This window comes from Lucilia sericata, unplaced genomic scaffold (assembly GCF_015586225.1).
Source record: "Lucilia sericata isolate MDLA Ls3-8-SP2 unplaced genomic scaffold, ASM1558622v1 Contig000169F_arrow, whole genome shotgun sequence".
NCBI lineage: Eukaryota > Metazoa > Arthropoda > Insecta > Diptera > Calliphoridae > Lucilia > Lucilia sericata.
Window position 1 is genome coordinate 22,187 of NW_023994198.1, and position 23,390 is coordinate 45,576.

A 23,390-nucleotide genomic window follows, 5' to 3' on the forward strand; every position below is an offset into this window, starting at 1 on the left:
TCTGGTTCGAACCTATGTCAAATCATTTCATGGAAAGGTCGAGAATACATTTGATCATCAACAGTTTATAGTCCCGGCAGCCTAAAATTTTGGTTAACAACTTTTTACATTTTGAAAAAACAATTTGGAGTGAGGTCTTTTACTATTTCAGAAACTCGACTTGATAGAAAACGAGCAAGAGTGTTATATTCGGCTGTGCAGAATCTTATATACCCACCATCAAATCATGTGTATTAAATTTCAAGTGAATTTCAACATAAATCGATGTTTTGCTACCACAATTTAAACATTTATTAGATTTTTCTAAACTAGTAACATAGTCAAAATTTGGCAGAGAGGTTTTAGTTCTCCAAAAATTTGTTTACGTCGAAGTTTGTAGCTATACTATAATTTTGCAGCAAGTTATGAGCGTTATTGTTATTTTATGAGGGGACCTTATATCGGGGTAGGTCAATTATGAACTGATCTTAATATATTTCGGCAGCGAGATTTTGGTTTCTCTAAAACCTATTTACGTTGACTTTCGTTGAACTTATATGGGGGTTAGGGTCAATTATGTGCCGATCTCCATAAAATTTAGAAGAAAGATTTTAGTTCCCGTAAACTTGTTTACGTCGAATTTCATTGCATTGCTACACAGAGAAACAGATTCGTTGTGCTAACCGAACTTGTTTCCAATCGAATTCAGTAGGTTCTAGCAACTATACTAAAAATCGATAGTAATTATTGAAAAATTCGGTTACTATTACTGTATATATGGTGAACACAACTATTTTTGTTTATTATTCGGAAATACGGATTGAAATTATTAGTATTTGCAACTGAATAATTTTTTTTTTGAAAACCATTTTTGGACTCTGTGTATTTTAAAATACTTTTCATTTTATTTATAATATTTACAAAAAATATGAATCTGTATAAACTTACAAAACTTATATATATATAAAAAATACAGCTTTCCCCTTTAGTTTTGATGATAAACGCTATGTTTATGTCCCCAGGATTTTGCTTTCATCTTATTTTTGCCTGTCTAACATTTCCCAAGAAGTACTACCTATCCACGCCTTTCCGCAGCTGTAAAATTATTAAAACTTATAAGAAAATATCTCAAAGTAGATTATAAGACATAATATATATTAAACATTACCTTTATTGTCCGATTTTTCCGCATTAATGAATCCTTTAATGTAATTCGTTTTTTTTTATTATAAATTCTTTGTATTTTATTTATTTTTGTATACGTCAACTATTATTACCAATTTATTGGCTGTGAACATCGAATTTGGTCCCTTTAACCTTTATTCAATTTTAAATAATTTTGTCAATTGATAATTGGTTGCAGTGCACAATATTTTTATACCCACCATCAAAAGATGATTTTGTCATTCCGTTTGTAACACATCGAAATATTGGTCATAGACCCACAAAAGTATATATATTCTGGGTCCTCATTAAATTCCAAGACGATCTAGCCATGTCTGTCCGTCTGTCTGTCTGTCTGTTGAAAGCACGATAGACTCCGAATGGAAAGAGCTAGAGGGTTGAAATTTCACATAAATATTTCTTATAGGTAAGGTTTGTTTGGTATTGAAAATGGGCAATATCGGTAAACGTTTTCGGATAGCCCCTATACAAGTGGCCCCTCGAAAAGCAGCTTTAATAGCCATAACTTGTTTAAAAATACGAATATAGCAATGAAATTCGACATAAATAAGTTTCTTGTGATCCAAAATCACTATGAAAAATTTTATGAGGATCGGTCTATAATTGACCCTATCCGCTATATAAGGTCCCCTTCAGAAAATGACTTTAACGCTCATTATTGGCTTAAAAATACTAGTATATAGATGAAATTCGACATAAGTAAGTTTCATACGAGTCAAAATCTATCTAAAAAATTGTATGTTGATCGGTCCATGATTGACCCTACCCCCCATATAAGGTCCCATTCAGAAAATGACTGCAACGCTCATTAATCAATTAAAAATACGAGTGTAGCGTTGAAATTCGACACAAATAAATTTAATACGAACCAAATTTTGTCTACCAAATTTTATGAGGATCGACCCATAATTGACCCTACCCCCCTATATAAGGTCCCCTTCAGAAAATTACTTTAAAGCTTATAACTGGCCTAAAAATACGAGTATATAGATAAAATTCGACATAAGTAAGTTTCATTCGAGTCAAACGAGGTTTGATGGTGGGTATATAAGATTCGGCATAGCCGAATATAACACTCTTACTTGTTTACTTTCTACTATTTTTCGGTTGCAGTGACTAATATCTGATGTTCTTACGTTTTAATCCTAAATAAAAGTCTGTTCCATTTACTGAATTCACAAATGGGAGAATCCATGTGAAAGCGGACAGCAGTCGGATTTACCATCTCCGATTTTAATGAAACTTACCACACATATAAAATATATAATATGTTCCACATATCATTGACTTTTTGAATGGAATCTCATTCCAATGTAAAAATATCGCGATTTGAAAATTGAAAAATATGTTAAAATTTCCTAAAAGTACATACACATAATTGCCCATAACTCTGAAACTACTTAAAGTCCAACATAATTTTTGATTTCATATTAAAGCCAAAGATATTGTCTTTAAAATCGTGTAAACAGAATATTTCACTTCCAAAAGGTTTAAGGTCAATTTTCATAGTGTATAATTCAATGTCAAATAGGTCAGACAGCCCCGTGTTAAACATTATAAAAATACATGGTATGAGGATACCTAAACTCTCTTCTATATTCTAGTGAAAACTTTTCGATGGAGACTCGTGTAGCTCAGGAATTATTAACCAAAACGTAATTTAAAACCAGTTTTTTATACAAAATTGTATGAAAAATTAAACAAACAGAAAATTAAATGAAATGTGCAAGAAAATTATGAAGGACGATCAGGCCTTACTGGAGGTATCCTTTGTCATCACAATATTAAAATAAAAGGTGGAAAACAGCGTTTAAGAAGTTAACTCTTCGACTTCAAAAATTATTTTAAAGCTTTTATCATCTATAAATGAGATCAAATTTAACTGATCATAAACTTTTCGTAATCTGTACAATATAGTAAAGCTAGATCCATATTGCAATACTAATTAAATTTAAGGGTTTAAGAGATATAATTTAAATAAAGTAGTAAACAAAAGTTAAACAATTAAACTAAAATAATTTTTCAATTTTACTTATAACTTAGTACTACCATTAAGTTTTATAATACCCGTATTGTCTACTATAAGAAAAATTCAACTTCAGCCAAATCGGTCCTTATTTGCAGATTTGTGAAGCTTTAATATTTTTTTATAGTCGAAGTACTCTCATTTAACACCACATACCTCACCTTGTATTTTAACAGGGCGGTAACAAGGTAAATTTTCAGTAAGGTTAAATCGTTCTTAATAATTTTCTTGTACATTTTATTTAAATTGGTCCTGCAGTTTAAGAGATACATAGCATTTTCCATATAAATTGAATTGATTCCACTTTGTATTTTTTCTATTTGTTTAACTTTTCATACGATTTTGTATAAAAAAACTTGCTTTAAATTACGTTTTGGTTAATAACTCCTGAACTACACGAGTCTCCATCGAAAAAATTTCACTAAAATATAGAAGAGAGTATAGGTATCCTCATACCATGTCCTATTATAATTTTTAATATGGGGCTGTCTGATATATTTGGCATCGAACAATACACTATAAAAATTGACCCTTAACCTTTTGGAAGTAAAATATTTTATTTGCACGATTTTAAAGACAATATCTTTGGCTTTATAACGAAATCAAAAATTATCCTGTACTTAAAGGAATTTCAAAGTTATGGGCAATTATATGTAAATACTTTTAGACAATTTTAACATATTTTTAAGTTTTCAAAGCGCGATATTTTTGGTCTGGAATGGGATTCCGATCAAAAAGTCATTGATTTAAAGAACACTTTCAAACCATAATATGTGTGGGAAATTTCATTAAAATCGGAGATGGTAAATCCGAAAATTGCTGTTTTCTGTCCGTTTTGATATGGATTCACCCAAATGAATTTAATAACCGATACAATTCAGTTCAAATTATTGATTTGGAAATTGTTAAAACCACCATTCGATTATAATTATGTTGTTTTAGTACTTAATATAGAAAATCAGTTAATTTCACAGTCTTTCAATAACACCGATAAAATTTTAATTAATATAACTAAATATTTATCATAGTAGCCGATTTCCAATCGATCCTTTTTCTGTGTGTATTATTTTGAAGCAAGTTATGAGCGTTATAGACATTTTCTGAGAGGTACCTTATATGGGGGCTAGGGTCAATTATGGACCGAATCTAATAAAATTTGGTAGGGAGATTTTGGTTCATATAAAACTTCTTTAGTGGAATCTTTTTTTGATGGTGGGTATAAAAACATATGTCGGTTTTGTATATTAATATCTTCAATTCTATTATAATTTATCTTAAAAGTGGATTCAATTGCAGATATAAAATTATAATCAGAAATAATTTTTTATATCTATAAATACAAAAATTGTTTTTTAATCGCCTATTATAAATGATAAAAGATAAAAAATATGATTTCTACCAAAAATCGCAATATGGAGTTTGTGCTAGTAACTGATTATCAAATTATGATGAGCTTCGAGCACAAAGCTTATATGAACACACAGACAGACGAAGAGATGGAAAATGATTCTGAGTCAATTGATATATTTACTTTTAAGTTGTTATAGGACCAAACATTTGCACAAAGCCATATTGAATATTCTCGGGAATTCCAAAAAACAATTATTTAAGTATTTTCTTATACCGAAAGTTATATTAAAATTTTTACAATTTGCCTTTACTTTCAAAAAATACTAAATTTAGTTACATGATATAAAAAAGTTTATTTACAACTTTTTTAAAGCAGTTACCAGTAATTCACTTTTGACCATACATATGTATGTATTTTGATTTTCTTACTTCTCCTATTTACTCTACTTATTTCACTTTCCAATCATGTGTTACTTTTTATTGAAGAAAACAAATCAAAATATAGAGATCTAAAAAACGAGAACACACTCATACAAGTATCTATCGATATAGATTTTTCATTTCTGTAAACTTGTTAACAAACTTTTCATCAAAAAGAAAATATATGATTTGTACCCCAGGTAGTTTTATGTTGTTATTTGTAAACAAATTGAATTGATCTACAAAAAAAAAATATGTTCTGTTAAAAAATAGGGTAAAACAATAATATTGTTGTGATCAAGCCCGACCAAACGTTATCCTATACCAATTAGATGATATCTCAAATAAGAAAGAAGATATGACAAATGCTAAATCTGACAGAATGGACTTTCAGATAACATACAACATTTTATAAATTAAGTTGCCTAGGCTCTGTTATAAAGTTCAAACTTCAGGACACACGATATCTAAAATCCCAGATGTGATGGAAGTTCTGGGGCCAGGTTTGGATTCAGTGCGGCTCAATCCTTTAGAAAAATATACCTTAGTCTCTGAGTTAAAAATTTGTCGATTGGTGCTATACAAAAACACATTTTGACACACATGTATGTATAAGACCCCCATCAATAAATGATAATTAGATTTCATAAATGTCTTAAAAATTGTAATTTGACATATCCATGTTTTAAAAAAAACCGAAGTTTTCTGAAATTTCTTAACGATCGAGCATTTTTTTGACACCCATTTAGAGTCTCCTTAAAGATTTACTTTATAGATAATTAACTCTACAACTCATACAACCCCTCTTACAGAAAGTCATTCTATTGTCACTAAATCGTTTAAAAAGGGCATGTCTGCCCATCTGTGTGAATTTTTTAAAGCACCATTGGCTCCGAACGCATAGCCTCCATACAAATTGTCACATGTTTTGATGGTGGGTATATAAAGTTCGGCATCGCCCAATATAAAACTTATACTGATTAAATATTCACTTCCAACTAAACTTTTAAAATAAAAACAACAAAACTTATTTTGTTGTTTCCTCTACTTCTTCCTCTCACATTACTATAACAATTTTAATGAAAATTATAAAAAATCTTTTGACTTATCTAAATTAAATGAGATATAAAACTACAATCACCCATACATTCATGTCCAAATTTTATTTCATCTTATTTGTGATATGCTACAAAAATCAGTTGCCACAAACTTTACAAAAGTTGCAGTCATAACGTCATGTAGGGCATACAAATTGCCGCAAGTGATTACATTGCACTCGGAAGTATTTTTGCCATGATTTTTTATAAATATGTACATATGTATTTTCTTTAAAATAGTGTGCAGGAATAGTTTTAGTACTTGTTTTTTTTTGTACAATTTTGTCGGTTTTTGTGTTCTTGTTATTTTGTTTGTTAAGAGGGTAATGTAAAGTTTACATTTCCTACATGATGCATACAATTTACAATTGTACATGTATCTTTATATACATTCACATATACTTACTATACATATTTATTTACATTCTGCCATACATCGACTAACAAAAATGTTTTTTAAAAGTTTAATCCTTTATAGTTGTGTTTTTATATATTTGTATACATATGTAGTACTTACACACATACATATGAATCAGCAACTAACTGTGGTAATGAAGTTTTCTACAGGCTGACTGGATAGCATACATGTTTGTAAGTTTTGTTTACTTTAATGTAAATATTGTACTTATAAAATAATATCCTGCGGTCTTATGTTCTTGTTGCATTTTTTTAACACCCTCTTCCCTCACCACTTTTCTTTTGATTCGTTTCTTTATATGTATTTTTTTTTGGGGGGGGGGGGGCTGGCTTTGTATTCATGTGTCATTATTTATGTGAAACACAGTGTCTGCAATGTCATTTACAGTATGCTTCATCAATTTTAATGAATTCACTGCACTTTCTAATGGTAAATATGGGCAAACGTTTCTTTTTTTCGTTGACTTATTTACTTTAATTTTTCAAAGTGTAATGTTGATTTAACTTATATCTTTCAGTATGTGTTGTATTCAGTATACTTTGCTTTATTCATTATAATACAGTTTTGTTAGTTCATTGAAAAGAAACCATTATGCAAACAGTTCTCTTTTGTTGTTGTTTATAATGTAAAGATATGTTGTAAATATCTTTTTAATGTGGTTATTATAAAATAAATAATACAATTTACAAACTATTTATGAATATTTTAATATTAAAATGCATATAAATGTATTTCCATTTCAATGGAATTATGAAAAAAGGAAATACGTTTTATTTACAATTTTATTACAAATTTTCTTAAATACATGTGCAATTATACAAATATGTATAATGAAATAAATTTCATAGCAAAGTACCATTGCTCAACAATAATTTAATGTAGAAGATAACACTACTTTTGAATTCTCATTAAGTATATTTCAGTTGAAACGGTTATGGCAGAACATTTTTATTAAAACCTTCTTGTGAAAACCAAATTTTAATTTTCACAATAATATGTATGATATAACAAGCAAGAAAGTATAGTCGGGCGTGACCGACCATATGATACCCTACACCCGTTATGAATATTATGTTATGAATATTATTTTTCATAATAAATCATTTTTTTCTTCTACCTTGTTCCGATGCATTAAAGCAATTTATGGATGAAAAACTAATTTTCTGAAAGAGGCTTTATAGGGGGGCTAGGGGCAAATATGGACCAAGCCCGATAAAATATTGTAAATATATTTATATTTACATAGTTTGTGTTTATAAATTAATTTTGGACATTCAAGTAATTTTCTGAAGGGGACTTTGTATGGGAGCTAGGGTCAAATGAGGCCCGATCTTTATGAAATTTGGCAAGGTCATTAAGGCTTGTATAAAACTTAGTTGTGCCGTTTTTTATCAATATCAGGTATATTTAACATAATTATGAGCTCAGAAGCCCTTTTCCGGGGGTTCTGTTGTATGGGGGCTAGGTAAAATAATGCGCCGATTTTAATCATTTTCAATAGTCTTCGTCCTTGGGCCGAAAAAAGAGTGTGTGCTAAATTTCATCCAATTATATTGAAAATTGCTACCTGTACCTTGCGCACAAAGTTTACATGGACAGCCAGCCAGCCAGCCAGCCAGACGGACGGACAGACGGACAGACGGATATAGCTTAATCGTCTCAGAAAATGATTCTAAACCGGTTGGTATATTTTAAGGTGGCTATAGGACGAATATCTTTGTATGTTACAAACATCAGCACAAACCCCACTAAAGTGATGTAGGGTAAAAATATATATGTACATATGTATATGTGTGTTTATTTGTTTGTGGTTTTGTTTGTTTAAGTCCAATTTTCCGAATTTACAGAGTCTTCCTGTATGCTTGGAAATTTCAAGTAGGCGATATGCCACGCCCACAGTATTTAAAGTCGCATATCTCAAAAACTACAATAGATAAAATCTTCAAATTTTGTATAGACTACTTTGACATCATCATACAAAAATCCTACATGTAACTAGGAACCAATTATAGGTAATTTCATCGCTTTGCTCATATTTCTAAGACAGTGGCATTTTAAGCGTTAAAGTCATTATCTGAATGGGACCTTATATGGGGGACAGTTCAATCATATGCCGATTCTAATAAAACTCAATAGACAGGTTTTGGTTCGCAACAAACTTACTTATGTCGAATTTCATCGCCAGTAATGAGCGTTAAGGTAATATCCTGAAGAAGGTCTTATATGGGGGGTCAATTATCGGCTGATTCTTACAGAAGTCAATAGAGAGGTGTTGGCTCGTAAAAAACTTGGGTAGCATATGTCGAATTTCAATTTTTTTAAGCCAGTAATGAACGTTATAGTAATTTTCAGAAAGTCAACTTATATGGGGATAGGATCATATACCAAAGACTGGTATAGATCGATCTTCACATAATTTGGTAGAGAGATTTTGGCTCATATGAAACTTATTTATGTCGAATTTCATTGCTATAGTCGCAATTTTAATAGTTATGCCCATTAAAGCTATTTCACGTGGGTCGACTTGTATGGGGGCTATAGGAAAACGTAGACCGATATTGCCCATTTTACAACAAACCTTAATTATAAGGAATATTTGTGAAAAATGTGAACCCTCTATCTTCTTCCGTTCGGACTCCATAGTGTTTTCAACAGACTGGCAGACGGATGGCTACATCGTCTTAGAATTTAATAAGGACCTACTTTTGTAGGACTATGACCAATATTTCGATGTGCTACAAACGGAATGACAAAATCAATATACCAACCATCTTTTTTGATGGTGGGTATAAAAAACAATTTGTTTTTAGAATGTTATAACTCATATTTGTACGAAGATAATTAACTTGATAATTTGTATACCCAACATCAAAAAAGATGGGGGGAGGAGTATAAAAACAATATATATAATTCCATTTGTAACACATCAAAATATTGATCATATACCCACAAAAGTATATATATTCTGGGTCCTTATTAAATTCTAAGACGATCTAGCCATGTCTGTCCGTCTGTCTGTTGAAAACACGATAGAGTTCGAACGGAAAGAGCTAGAGGGTTTGCGGAAGAGCTAAGGTTTGTTTGGTATTGAAATTGGTCAATATTGGTCTACGTTTTCGGATAGCCCTCATACAAGTGGCCCCTCGAATAACAGCTTTAACAGTCATAACCCCCCTTCAGAAAATGACGTTAACGCGTCATATTTATAAAAAATAAGAAATAATACTTTTGGAATAGTAACCAATTCCCTACCAGCGATTAAAAATCCTGAAATTTTTGATAATTAAATATCTTCGATATTTTCGAAATGGGTCTCAAAAATTCCGCAAATTTGAGCTGATTACGGGAAAAATAATCATAATTTTTTTGAAGAGTATTTTTGGTCCAAATTCCAAATAGCACACTTATATTTTTATATTCCTTTTACAGGATTTGGTTTGATGGTGGGTATATAACATACGGTATAGCCAAATAAAATTTCAATAAAATTTGATTTTAAACTTTTGTCCGTTCGTTTAAATTTGTGACACATATTTCAATGATGAGCACCTACTTACTCATTGGCACTTCCACCCATTATTTTTACATGCCGAAATCTTTGGAGCCGAGTACATACCACGCTTGCTTGCAAATAAGTCTTTAAATAAGTCTGTGTTATTAGAGTACTTGAAAGTTATGTAGACGGTATGTAATAGTCATTCGAAATAGTAGTATTGTGTATAATTCTACAGTTTTCCTCGGTATACATATAAGGTTTTAGCTTTAAAAATTGTACATTATTTTTCACAATTCTTTTAAGTTGATAATAAATATGTATGATACTATAAATGTCTATAATAAATATTATTTAAAATAGTTTTTTTTTTTTCATTGCTATATTTAATCTAAGAAAAAAACTTGTAATCCCTTCAAAAACATTCATTGTTGATTTAGAAAACATTAAAGTGGTTTTTCAACTCCAACCTATTGACAAACCAACTTTTTGTGGTTAGCAACTGTGTCCTAATACCGTAACAAACCATTTTATTTGTTGTACTTTCTTTAACTCCTTTCTCCCATTCTCGACTACTTGAAATATGTATGTATATGTGTATTCATCTGTTTACCTTAACTATAGATCTCTGTAAAATTATGTTTTACTTTTTGGAAATGTTTCTTCAATTAACTATATGTAAAACTTTTGTAAAAGTTAACATTGTTTACCTAGTAAATATTGTACTAGTAGAGACTCCTGTGATATTATTTTTACAGGTTATAAGGTTATGGGACTTAAGTATTATTTTCCTTTTTTTCTATGTATAGGGATAATAATTTTAAACTATAGACAAATAAATAGATAAGGATCATAGTGTAGTAATTGGTTTTAAAATTGGATTATTTTTTAATTAGAAAATAGTAGTAGTTTTTATAAATTGTTGTAAAGTATATGAATAATATAATTAAAAAAATTGTGTAGAAGAATATCTTATTGTGGAATGCAGGATTCATGGAGAATATTTGAACTATAAAATCAAAGTAGTGAAAGGAAACCTTCTTTAAACTATTTTAAAAGGTGTTACTTTCAATAGCATACTTTAAGGCATTATGTATTGAATATTAAGAAATTGTTGACATTAAAGAAATGTTAAATTTTAATTAATCTACATTTTGATTGTATAATGTATACAGTCTAAACCGTGGAGTGTTTCGAGAGCAAATTCACTATTTCTGCAGTAATACTCAAGAATTAATTTAAGTAATTTTACGACGAAATTATTGTAACAAACTCCTTGATAAATAAGTTTAATGTTTCCATTAGGATTAGAATTACAACCAGCGTATACATCTGGTTTATATATTTGTTTTATATACATATGTATCTATATACAAATACTATTCAAAAGTCTTATTTACTTCATATTAGTCTCAATTTGTTTCTTCTTTTATTTGTATGTATATTAAACTTTGATAAAATGTGATAAAAAGCATGAAACAAAAACAATAAAAAAGAAAAAATGAACAAAACATAAAACTACAACTTCAAATAAAAGACAAATTCTTAACAGAAACTTTTTCAATTTTGGTAAGTTTCTCTTTAGTTAGATTTCATTTCAACAATGTTTGGATTTTTTTCCAATTTCATTTTTTTTTTTCATTCTTGCTACAACAAATGTAGAACGCCAACAACGACAACAAAAAAAAAAATATATTGTATCTTTTTCTTTACTGGTCGTGTTACAAAACAAATGACAATGTCAGACGACAAACAGAGTTGATAAACGAACTTTTTGATGATGTGCAATTGTATTGCTGACCATAAAATTTCATCAAATGGGAGAAGAAAAAAATTACAAGCAGCTAAAAAAAAGAGCAAAAATTTAAAGAAAAAACAAAATACCATAGAATAAAAATTCAAATTAGATTTCGAAAAACAAGACAGAAATATTCATATGTGTATTCAGCAAAACCGAATTTAAAGAAAAAAGAAATGTTTTCCCATTCATATGCAAAATACGCAACAATATATATTAAAAATGTGTAGCTGGATATTAAATCTTCGAAATTTTTTTCCAAAAATTTAGAAAATTTTTGAAATATGGAAAAATGCTGAGTTTTATTTAAACAGATTTTTTAGTTTAATAAACTATTTTGATTTCAAATATGAATATTGATAAACTTAATATACTTACTTTCATTTATACTTAAAATAAAAAACACACTCGTATTTGCAATAAAATTAAAAAAACATGAAAAACTACAAAATAAATTTATTTTTCTAAGCAGAATTTCTGCAATCATTTCTATGTAAAGTAAATGTATGGGTCAAGAAAAAACATTTGCAATACAATGACTTCACAGAAGGTGGCATGTCGTACATGATGTAGTAACTTCACATTTCAGTTAACAATTTTTTCAATTTTGATTTTTAAGGAGTATACAAAATTCGTGTGTGTATTTAATAAAACAATTTTATAGTTTATTTAAGATTTGAAAAGGTACCGAAGTAGAGTTTGTTTACTGAAGAAATGGGTTGTTCATATAAAGATACCACTACGTGATAAAAGTAAAAAAAAACACCCGTGTCTCCAAGTTTTGCACTTTTTTATGGGCCATTTTTGCAAAAAAGCGATAATTTTCTCAAGCTCAAATCTTGTAAACCGTTCTGAATTTTGATCTAATCTTATCATAAACTACAAAAAATGTGAAAAAACTTCATCTTCAAGTTATAAATCGCAAAAAATATTTCAAGTGTTTCTCTAAATTAGGCGTATACTTAATATTTGTAATATCAATAAATAATTAACACGTATACGTACAGGTGTTGTTAATTAAAACACTGCAATTTCACAATGAAAAACTTTCCATTTGAAATGAAACAAGTAAGAGTGTTATATTCGGCTGTGCCGAATCTTATATACCCACCATCAAATCATTGCCGAGAAGAAATTCTTCCTTTTAAATAAACTTTGATATTTAAGAATATTTTAATTATTATCAAAACATTTTTCTCATTTATTACATCTATGTAAAATTTTACCATCATATATATGTATATCGATATTAATATGAATATTAGGGAAATATTTGAAAGAGGGCCTTTAACGAGGCTCTTCCGAATTCAGTTCAGATCAGTTATGGCGCGATCTTCTTAAAATTTTGTAGAACATTTCTCGTTCATACAGGTTTTGTTGAATTTATTGAATTTCATCGCTCTAGATGATTCTTTTAGACAGTTATGAGCGTTAAAGACATTTTCCGAAGGGAAATTGTCATGTTCATGTCGAATTTCATTGCTACAGATGCTTCTTTTAGACAGTTATGGGCGTTAAAGTCATTTTCTGAAGTGGATCATATATGGCGGATAGGGTAATTTATGGACCGATATTTGTAAAATTTTACAAAGATATTAAGGTTCCTGTAAAATATGTTCATGTCGAGTTTCATTGCTCTAGATGCTTTTTTAGACAGTTATGAGCGTTAAAGTCATCTTCTGAAGGGGACCTTATATGGGGGATAGGGTCAATTATGGACCGATCTTTATAAAATTTTACAAGGCGATTTAGGTTCCTATTAAATATGTTCATGTTGAATTTCATCGCTATAGATGCTTCTTTTAGACAGTTTTGGATCGTTAAAGTCATCTGAAGGGGATCTTATATGGAGGTTAGTCGAAATTGTGGACCGATATTGCGCATTTTCAATACCAAACAAACTGCATCAACTAAAAGTATCTGTACAAAATTGCAGCTAACTAGCTACTTCCATTTGGACTCTATCGTGTTTTCAACAGAAAGACAGACGGACGGACATGGCTAGATCGGATTCAGAATATATATATACTTCTATGGGTCCTAAACGAATATTTCGAGGTGTTACAAATGACAAAAACAATATAGCCCCATTTTTTTTTTTTGATGTTGGGTATAAAAATGAATATGAAGTTTCTTTCATTTAATTGGATCACAATTTTTGTTCTTTATGATAAGAGCGACAACATTGCCTCAGAAAGATATGGTTATGTTTCCATGATTTAAAAGATGACACACTGTTTAACAATTTTGACTATTATATATCGTTTTGCAGAATAATAAATACCTTCCACCTAATAATTATTTTTATATTGATCGTGAAATTAGCTTTTCTAATATATTCTAAGAGAACAAATTTACATATTTTAAATAGGCTAAAAATAATAAGATATATTGAACACAAATATCTTTTTAAAGCGCCTTAAAGTAGGCTTTAGAATATTTAATAATTTGCATGAAATTTAGGCTTGTTATAATCAGGAACACCAAAATATGCAAGTGCATGTTTATAATGATGCATCGTGTGGACTCATGGACACGCTTCAGAACAATTAAAGTATTTTGACATCGATTTGACATCCAATATTTTTGCATATTTTATTCATAAGAGTATAATTTTTCATAAGTAGATGTCAATATTTAAGATATATTTCAGCAATATCTGTCTATAAATAATCAAGATGTGAATAAAAGCCTACAGTGGGGCAGAATCCAAATATCTTGGAAATGAATCTTTAGAAATGCTAAACGATCGTAATAAAACAGGGCAATAGCCAAAAATTTATTTGAGTTTAGGTTTTGAAAATGGACCGCACACAGTTGCTGTAGAAGCGGCTTCAAGTAAGGAACTTTCTAAATTTGATTTTTTATAAAGGTGTCATCTTCATACGTCTACATGAACATGCGAATATTGGTCCTCCTTAAAGTATACCGATCGACTCAGAATGAGCCGAATATGACGACAAAGCCTATTGAAAATGGTTGAAATCGGTCTGTTATTTCACATATACAACCGGACCTTTCGATTAGAGCTTTTAGCTCATAATTACTTCAAATGTAGCACTATCTCTCCCAAAATCTGCTCAACTAAGTTTTATATAAACATAAATGACACTGATGATTTTGAAAAATCTAAAGTTGTCAGAATTTCGTTAAAATACTTGTAGTCTTCTTAGTATTTTTTATATCTTTAACGTTAAAATTCTACCATTCAATGTCAAAAAAAATTGTAATGATCCTAAATAATTTCATATGTTTTCGCCTGCCTCATACGTTCATCTAAGTTTTTATGATTAACACAAATTTCCTTCAAAATTCCATAGGATTTAGTTAGAGAATGTTTGTGAAAAATGAAAACATCTAGAATTCTTTGCAAATTTTACAAGTATCTTGTAGAACGCATCAATACAGTCATGAATGCAATTGGAAACAATCGTTTGTAGACCAAAAATGTTGCTACATAACATGACATTTGACTTCCTGTGAACGAACAAACGACACCCAAAGACTAACAACGTAAATCAAGCGTAAATTTGCTTTTGGCATTTGATGTATAACAGGATACATATATACGGGTAACCCTCAATTTATGTGATTTGCTAGGGCCAAAAATAAATGTTCTAATCAAAACCAACATAAATAGAAAAATTGCAGTCAGCCACCTAGAGAGAAGGGAACTTTAATCACTTGCTACTGAAGCTGCAAAAACCTGTAGTAATTTTCAAAATTTCTAGAACCAGTACATGAAACTCATCTTTTAAGAATTCACAGCTTCTTCTTGTGTTAGATAATTGAAACAAATAGGTTCTTTGTTAAAACATGTAAACTGAGCGTAACCTGTAAATATAATTTTTGCATTGTAAGGATGTGTATGTGTGTTGTCTGAATTTATGTACATATGTAAATGTACTTCGTAAACATGTATATTGATAGATGTATTTTTTGCATCAATTTACATATGAATATATGAATCTATGTTTATATCCCCGTACATGGCTGTCGATTTACATGTGAATATATATATTTATGTACATATGTATGTATAACGCGATGCAATACACATATAACAAAACTTGCACTAATTTGCATAAGGCGTGACAGATGTTGTGTTTGCTTTATAAAAAAAACTAAAAAGTAAAAAGAAATAAAGAAAATAAAAAAATATTTTACTAAAAAAAAAACGTTGATTGCATTCAATATACAATAAAATAAATATTAAAAATATTATTTGTTTTCAAACATTCCTGTTAACGAGAATATACTGAAGATTTATTGGAGCTTGAATTATTTTTTTCTTTATTTGATTTTTTTCTATTAAAAATAAACTAAGCTTTAAGTGAAATAATTTAAAATGTCGTCTGAAAATTACAATATTGAAGATATTCTGTATGAATACATAATTCGGAACAATACATGAGATATAGTCGATTTCTCTACCCACCATAAAAAAATAATGCTAACAAATTTTGGTTAATTATAGAGATCATAAAAAAGTGTCGATCGGTGCACCATCTTAATAGAGTTGGTAATTGAGCCAAAACGGACACTAAAATATCTTCAAAATATGTAGTTTGTTTATAAAGTGTCAGGTGGACATGACTTAATTAGCAAAAAATCTCTCCAAACCAATTGTTACACTTTTTAATACCCTGCAAAAATGTAAACTACTTCCCAAACGTGTGTAAAGAGTACTCCTCAAAGGACTGGTTCAAAACTAATCCAAATAACATACTCCATTTAACATTGTGTTTTTCAGATAATAGAAAACATACATTTAAAGTTTTAGTAAAATCGTTTAATGTTAACCCAAAAACTGTGAAAGTCAAATTCAAGCTATGCGATATTGGGATATTTTCCTGAACCCGTAGTGAAATACTATTTTGTTTTCAACCGATTTACTTAAACTTAGGACTAATATATAATGACGAACCCCATGTATAATGACACAAAAAATCTAAATAAACCCTTAAACTTAAATATATTTATACCCTACACATCTCTAGTAGGAAGGGTATTATGCGTTTTTGCATATGTTTGTAAAGCCCAAAAATATGAATCCTACACCCACCTTAAAGAATAAACATCGGCTCAGAATCCCTTCCTGAGTCGATTAAACTATATATCCATCCGTCCGTCTGTTGTTCCATGTAAACTTTATGCGCACCCTTCAGATCGCAAATTTAAAGATAAATTGATGAAATTTGGCGTGTACGCCTCTCCAAGGACGAGCGCTACTGAAAATGGTTGAAATCGGTCCATTATTTCACATAGCCTCCATACAACCGGACCCCCCAATAGGGCTTATGAACTCATAATTGAAATGTTCTAGTATTTCAACAAAAATTGGCAAAACTTAGTTGTTCATTAATCTATATGATACTACCTATTTTCGTAATGATCGGGCCTCATTTGACCCTAGCCCCCATACAAAGTCCCCTTAAGAAAATGACTTGAATGTTCACAATTCACTTTTAATCACGATGAAATTTGGCACAAATAAGTTTCATATAAACATAAATCACAATAATAAATACAACCAAACCTTTCGATTTGGTCCTTTAGCTGATAGGTCTTCATTTGACCATAGCCCCCATACAAAGTCCCCTTAATAAAATGACTTGAATGTTCACAATTCACTTATAAACACTAGTATCACGATGAAATTCAGTACAAAAAACTAAAAATCGGCATAACTAAGTTTGATATAAATATAAATACAGATTACTGTCGACTTTCGTAATGATCCGGCCTCATTTGGCAATCGCCTTCATATGAAGTGCCCTTAAGAAAATGACTAAAATGTCCACAATTCACAAACAAACACTAGTATCACGATGAAATTCAGTACAAACAAACCAAAAACCCCTTCCCACAAAGGACTCTGTAGCTCATAATTATGTTAAATATTTTAGTATCTCTACAATAATTGACACAATTCAGTTTTATGTAAGTCTAAATAATACTGCCGATTTTCGTAATTATCGCAAAAATTCGCACAACTATGTTTTATACAATCCTTAATGACCTTGCCGAATTTCATAATAATCGGCCCTTATTATCTCTCATATGTGTAAATCCATCCACCCAATTTTATGGCTTCTTTCAGTAACTCAATTTTTCTTCAATAAATTTGGAACCAAGAAAAATTTTCAACATAAATCCTTTATTTTTGAAAATGAATCCCATTTAATATTCGTGGTGTAGGGTATCATATGTTTGGCCACCTCCGACTATAGTTTCTTTTACTTATTTTATAATAATATGTGAATGTATGAACTAATATATGTATAATATATGAAATGAATATTCGATACCATATTCTGAGAAAATTGCGAGTGATAACGATAAACTGATATCAGATTCTTATACTGATTCGACATAAAATCAATTCAAACTGGTTCTTCCAAACCTTTATTTCGTTGGCCTGTGTTGTTACACTGTATGCAGTTTTTAAGTCGTGAATATATAACCATATACGGACACCTCTAAGTGATAAAAATACCCAACAAATTACCCGTATCTCCGAGTTTTGCCCAAAGTAATGCATTTGTTTATGGGCCCACAAAGATTTGATACCTTGTTGTAATTCTTACAAAAAAGTACTCACTTTATCAGGATCATATCTTGCAAACCATTCGGAATTTTGATTTACACACTGAGGAAAATTTGTAGCTCTTGTCATAAAGAACAAAAATTGCGAACATATAGGATTAAAGAATCGTCGTCTTCATTTCTTCATTTCAAGTGGAATATTTTGCATTGTGAAATTGCACTTTATTTATTGGTGACAACTGTACGTATACGTGTTATCGATTTATTGATCTTACAAATATTAAGTATACGCCTAATTTAGAGAAGCATATTTCTCAACATGTGCGAAATATGCTTCTTGATAATGATGATGAATATTGTGCTTTGAATATTTTAAGTTTTATTAAATAAAACCTGATTTTGAACTTGTAATTTCTTTAAATATTTAGAAAATGCAAAAATGAATGTAAATAGAATCAGCTAATCTTTAGATTCTTTCAAATTATCTTAAAACCAAGACGTTCTAAATAACCATTTTAGATGCACTTTTATTAATAAGATTTTCCTATGCCACGTAAGGTTACGGTGCTTGACAGTAGTATAAAGATAAAAAATGAAATGAAAAGCATTTCCCAGAATCTGATTCTATATACATATGTATGTATGTACTTGTGTAAATGTATATGATATATGTATACCGTTGCTAGATATAACCAAATAAAATGAAAATGTTTGCAACCAACATTTACTTTCATTTGTGCCTTACGATTTAACGTTTCTCATTCTTAAATTTCATTTTTATAACATTGCATTTTTTCTGTAGTCTGTTATACTATATGTACCTAGATATAGATGTTACTATTGTTGTTTTTCTCGTTTACAGCTGAAACATTTTTTCAATTGTTATAATGTACTCTTGGGTCGTTGCGTGATTTCATACCTATGTTGGGTAAGTAGTAGTGATGTCGAGAAGTAAGATGGTGAAAAAATACCTTAAACTTTTTATCGTTTTGTAAATATACGAGGGTTAGATTTAGATTTATATTTTTAATACGAAAACAATAAATAAAAGGAATAATTAGAATTATGTTGGTTTGGAGGGACCATTATTTTTATATATCGCTACACCATAGCAGTTCAGGGCCTGAAAACATTCTAATATTTAAATCCCTATCAACTCTCGTTTATGAAATTTTACCCATTTTTTTTTTTTTTTTTTTTTTTTTTTTTTTTTGCAAACGTAGTGCGACTAAGCAGTTTTGTTAACCTCATTTCTTACCATTCTTTTGTAAATTGTCGTTCTTTCTTAGCATTCTTTTTATTTTATTCTACGTATTCTTTGCTGTAAATACAGACACATGTACAGCAAACCAACTTATTAAATAGAACATTGAGGTTAACTTAACAATAGTTGAACTCGACGACTTGGAATTTGTATCCCACCCACCTTTAAGAGGCATCTTTATACACCCACGTAATATGAAGTGAATGTCTTTATCTATTTTAGCAATGTCGAGTACTTTGCCTGATGTCGTGACCTAAAAATTTCTTATGAACATGCAGAAATAATACATATACTACACGAATACAACTTCATTTTTGTCTTTGAATTGCAATTACTTAAATAGAACTAAGTAATATACATTATTCTAGGAAAAAAACTGAATATTACTATATTTTATACATAGATACATATATGTAAGTATTTTCTCTTTTGTGTATAAGATTCACCATTCGTAAGAAAAAGGTAAGTTATAATTTTTGGAAAATTTATTTATTTATTTTTTTATAATTAATTTTCAACCACATAAATTACCCAAAACTAAAGGTAAAATTATTGTAGCTGCACTATCTCAGTACATCGCAACTAAGGTATTTCATTAATTTCAATTTTATCTAGCAACGGATTTGTAATTACTTTTTTTTACAAATGTTGAAAATAATTACCAAAGGAATATTAAAAGGACATTCATATGTAAATATATACTCTGTATGAAATAAAGAATTAAAGCTGATTCTGTGGACAAAACTTCAGAGGGGAAATAATAACCAAAGCCCCTTTTACAGGGGCTAGGGTCAGTTATAGATCAGTCCTCATTAAATTCGGAATGAAGAATTATGTTCCTAAGTTTATGTCGATTTTCATCGCTGTTCTAGTAACTTTCTGAATCCTCCTCATAAAATTTTCTAAAGAGGACCTTATATGAGGGGTATGGTAAATTGTTGACCTATCACAACTGTTAATGTAATTTTCTAAAGGAGGCTTATATGGTGATAGGGTGAGTTACCGACACATTCCGCATGAAATTCGGTAGCAAGATTAACGTTCGTATAAAATTTTCTTATGTCGAATTTCATAACCGTATTTCATAGCTCGTATTTTTAAGTCAGCAATGATCGTTTAAGTAATTTTCTGAAGGGGAACTTATATGGGGGGTAGGGTCAATTATGGACCGACCCACGTACAATTCCGCAAAGAGATTTTGGCTCGCTATGAACTTACTTGTGTCAAATTTTATCGCTATACTCATATTTTTTAAGCAGTAATGAGCGTTAAAGTAATTCTCTGAAGTGTATGGGCGGTAAGGTCAATTATGAACCGATCCTCAATAAATTTGGTGAGATATTTTGGCACGCATAAAACTTATGTATGTCACTATATTCATATTTTTAAGCCAGTAATGAACGTTATAGTCATTTTCAGAGGGGGACCTTATATGAAGGGTAGGATCATTTATGGGCCGATCCTAGCCATTTTCTGAAGGGCATAGTGAGTGAGTAGTGTCGAATTTTATCGCTATATTCGTACTTCTGAAACAGTTATGCCCGTTAAAGCTGTTTTTTTGGAGGTCTATTTGTATGGGAGCTATCCGAAAACGTAAACCGATATTGCCTATTTTCAATACCAAACAAACTTTAGCAATAGAGAATATTTATGCAAAATTTGAACTGTGTGGTTTCAACAAAGAGACGGACAGGCGGACAGACGAACGGACATGGCTAGATCGTTTTAGAATTTAATAAGGACCCAGAATATATATACTTTTATGGGTCTATGACTAATATTTCGATGTGTTACAAAGGTAATGACAAAATGAATATATGTACGTCTCATCTTTTTTGATGGTAGGTATAAAACTTTGGGTTACCATTTAATTTCAAATTAGATGGAATAAAATCAGACTTACTAAAGACAATTTTTATTGCAAAATTTGCAATAATTATAATTGCAATATATTTTAAATTATAAAATTTAAAAGATTTTTACCATAGTTACCGATTTAGACAAACATTTCTAAAAACGTAAAGCAAAGTCCACAAGAGTGAGAACTAACCTTTCTATATCCTACACCACTATAGTGGGAAGGATATTATGCGTTTATGCTGATGTTTGTAACGCTCAAAAATATTGGTCCTACACCCTCCGTAAAGTATAAAGTATACCATTTGATACAGAATCATTTTCTGAGTCAATTAAGTTATGTCCGTCCGTCCATCTATCCGGCTGGCTGTCCAAGTAAACCTTGTGCGCAAGGTATAGGCCGCAATTTTCAAAATATTTCAATAAAATTTGGACCATACATTTTTCGGCATAGGGACGATGCCTACTGATGCCTGGTTGAAATCATTCCATTATTTCACATAGCCCCCATACAACCTGACGGTCGTTAGACCTAGCCCCCCTACATTCGCGATTAAATTCAGCATAACTAACCTTTTAAAAAATGCTTTAAACGTGTAAAATTGACTTACAACCATCAGTAGCGCAATGAAATGCAGCATAACTAACTGTTATATAAAAATATATACCTTCTCCACATTCTCCATATTTGACCCTAACTGCCATATAAAGCCTCTTTTAGAAAGTTAATTTTTCATCAATAAATGGCTTGAATACATCGTAAATAAGGTAAAATTGAACACTAACATCACTTAATGGAATAATTTTAAAAATATGTCAATGTATCTTTATAAAAATTTAGAAAATTTATACAATTAGGCAGACAGACGGACATAGTTAAATCGACTCAGAATTTCATAAGGGCACGGAACATGTATACTTTGTTGGGTCTCAGATGAATATTTCTTGGTGTTACACAGGAAATGACAAACTTATATATACCCTGATGATGGTGGATGATACAAAAACAATTTTAGCTGGTGTAACTCATTAGCTTAAAGTTTTTTTTTTTTTTTTTTTTTTGTTACCTCAACCCAATCTTGGAACAATCTTGTATACCAAATTTATAATTTTTGTTTGTTTATTTAGAAAAAGGTAAAAATACCTAACTATGTAGTTATTTGCTCTTATGCGGTTTTCACTTAGAGAAGTTTAAACAAAAAATATATTTGTATATGCTTTTTTGTGGTTATAAAGATGTTTTAGAAATTTTTAGTTGGTGTAAATTAAAATTATTTTTGACCTAAATCTTAAACCACAATTCATATAAATTTCTATAAAGTATACAAACACGTACTCATGGATACACATGTATTTTATGTATTTCGGTGAGTTTTTATGTACAAAATACTGCATGTTTTAATAAGATATAATAATTTAACGTATTATATTTGCAAAATTTTAGGTTTTACCGTGCATTCAAATTAGGCGGTTTTATTATGTGTATGTATATATGAACATTAAAAACTAACAAATAATATTATTATTATTTGAATGTATGAGCTTTTGTTTAAAATTGTTGTTTATGCTTTTTCATTCAACTCCAAAATTGTATGCTGGCAAAAAAGGATTATTTTATAACCAGCATAAATTTTTATACATTTTATTATACAAATTATATTATACAAGAGCATGACAAATAACTAGTGTACAAAATTTATACAAATTTAGCAAGCAATTTATATTGAACTAACATACCCTGGGTGCTTCGCTACCCTAACCAAAATTAAATACATAAAAAATTTTGTTTACTTTTATAGAAAATTAAAATTGATTAAAATTGGTTTAATGTTTCAGTTTTTACGTTGAATATCACGTGAATAAATTCGCATTCAGTAAGAAGTTTGTATTTTTAGTTTCATTCATTAAGCTTCCACATTTAAGAAAATTTCAAAAGTACTATTTGAAAAAAAGT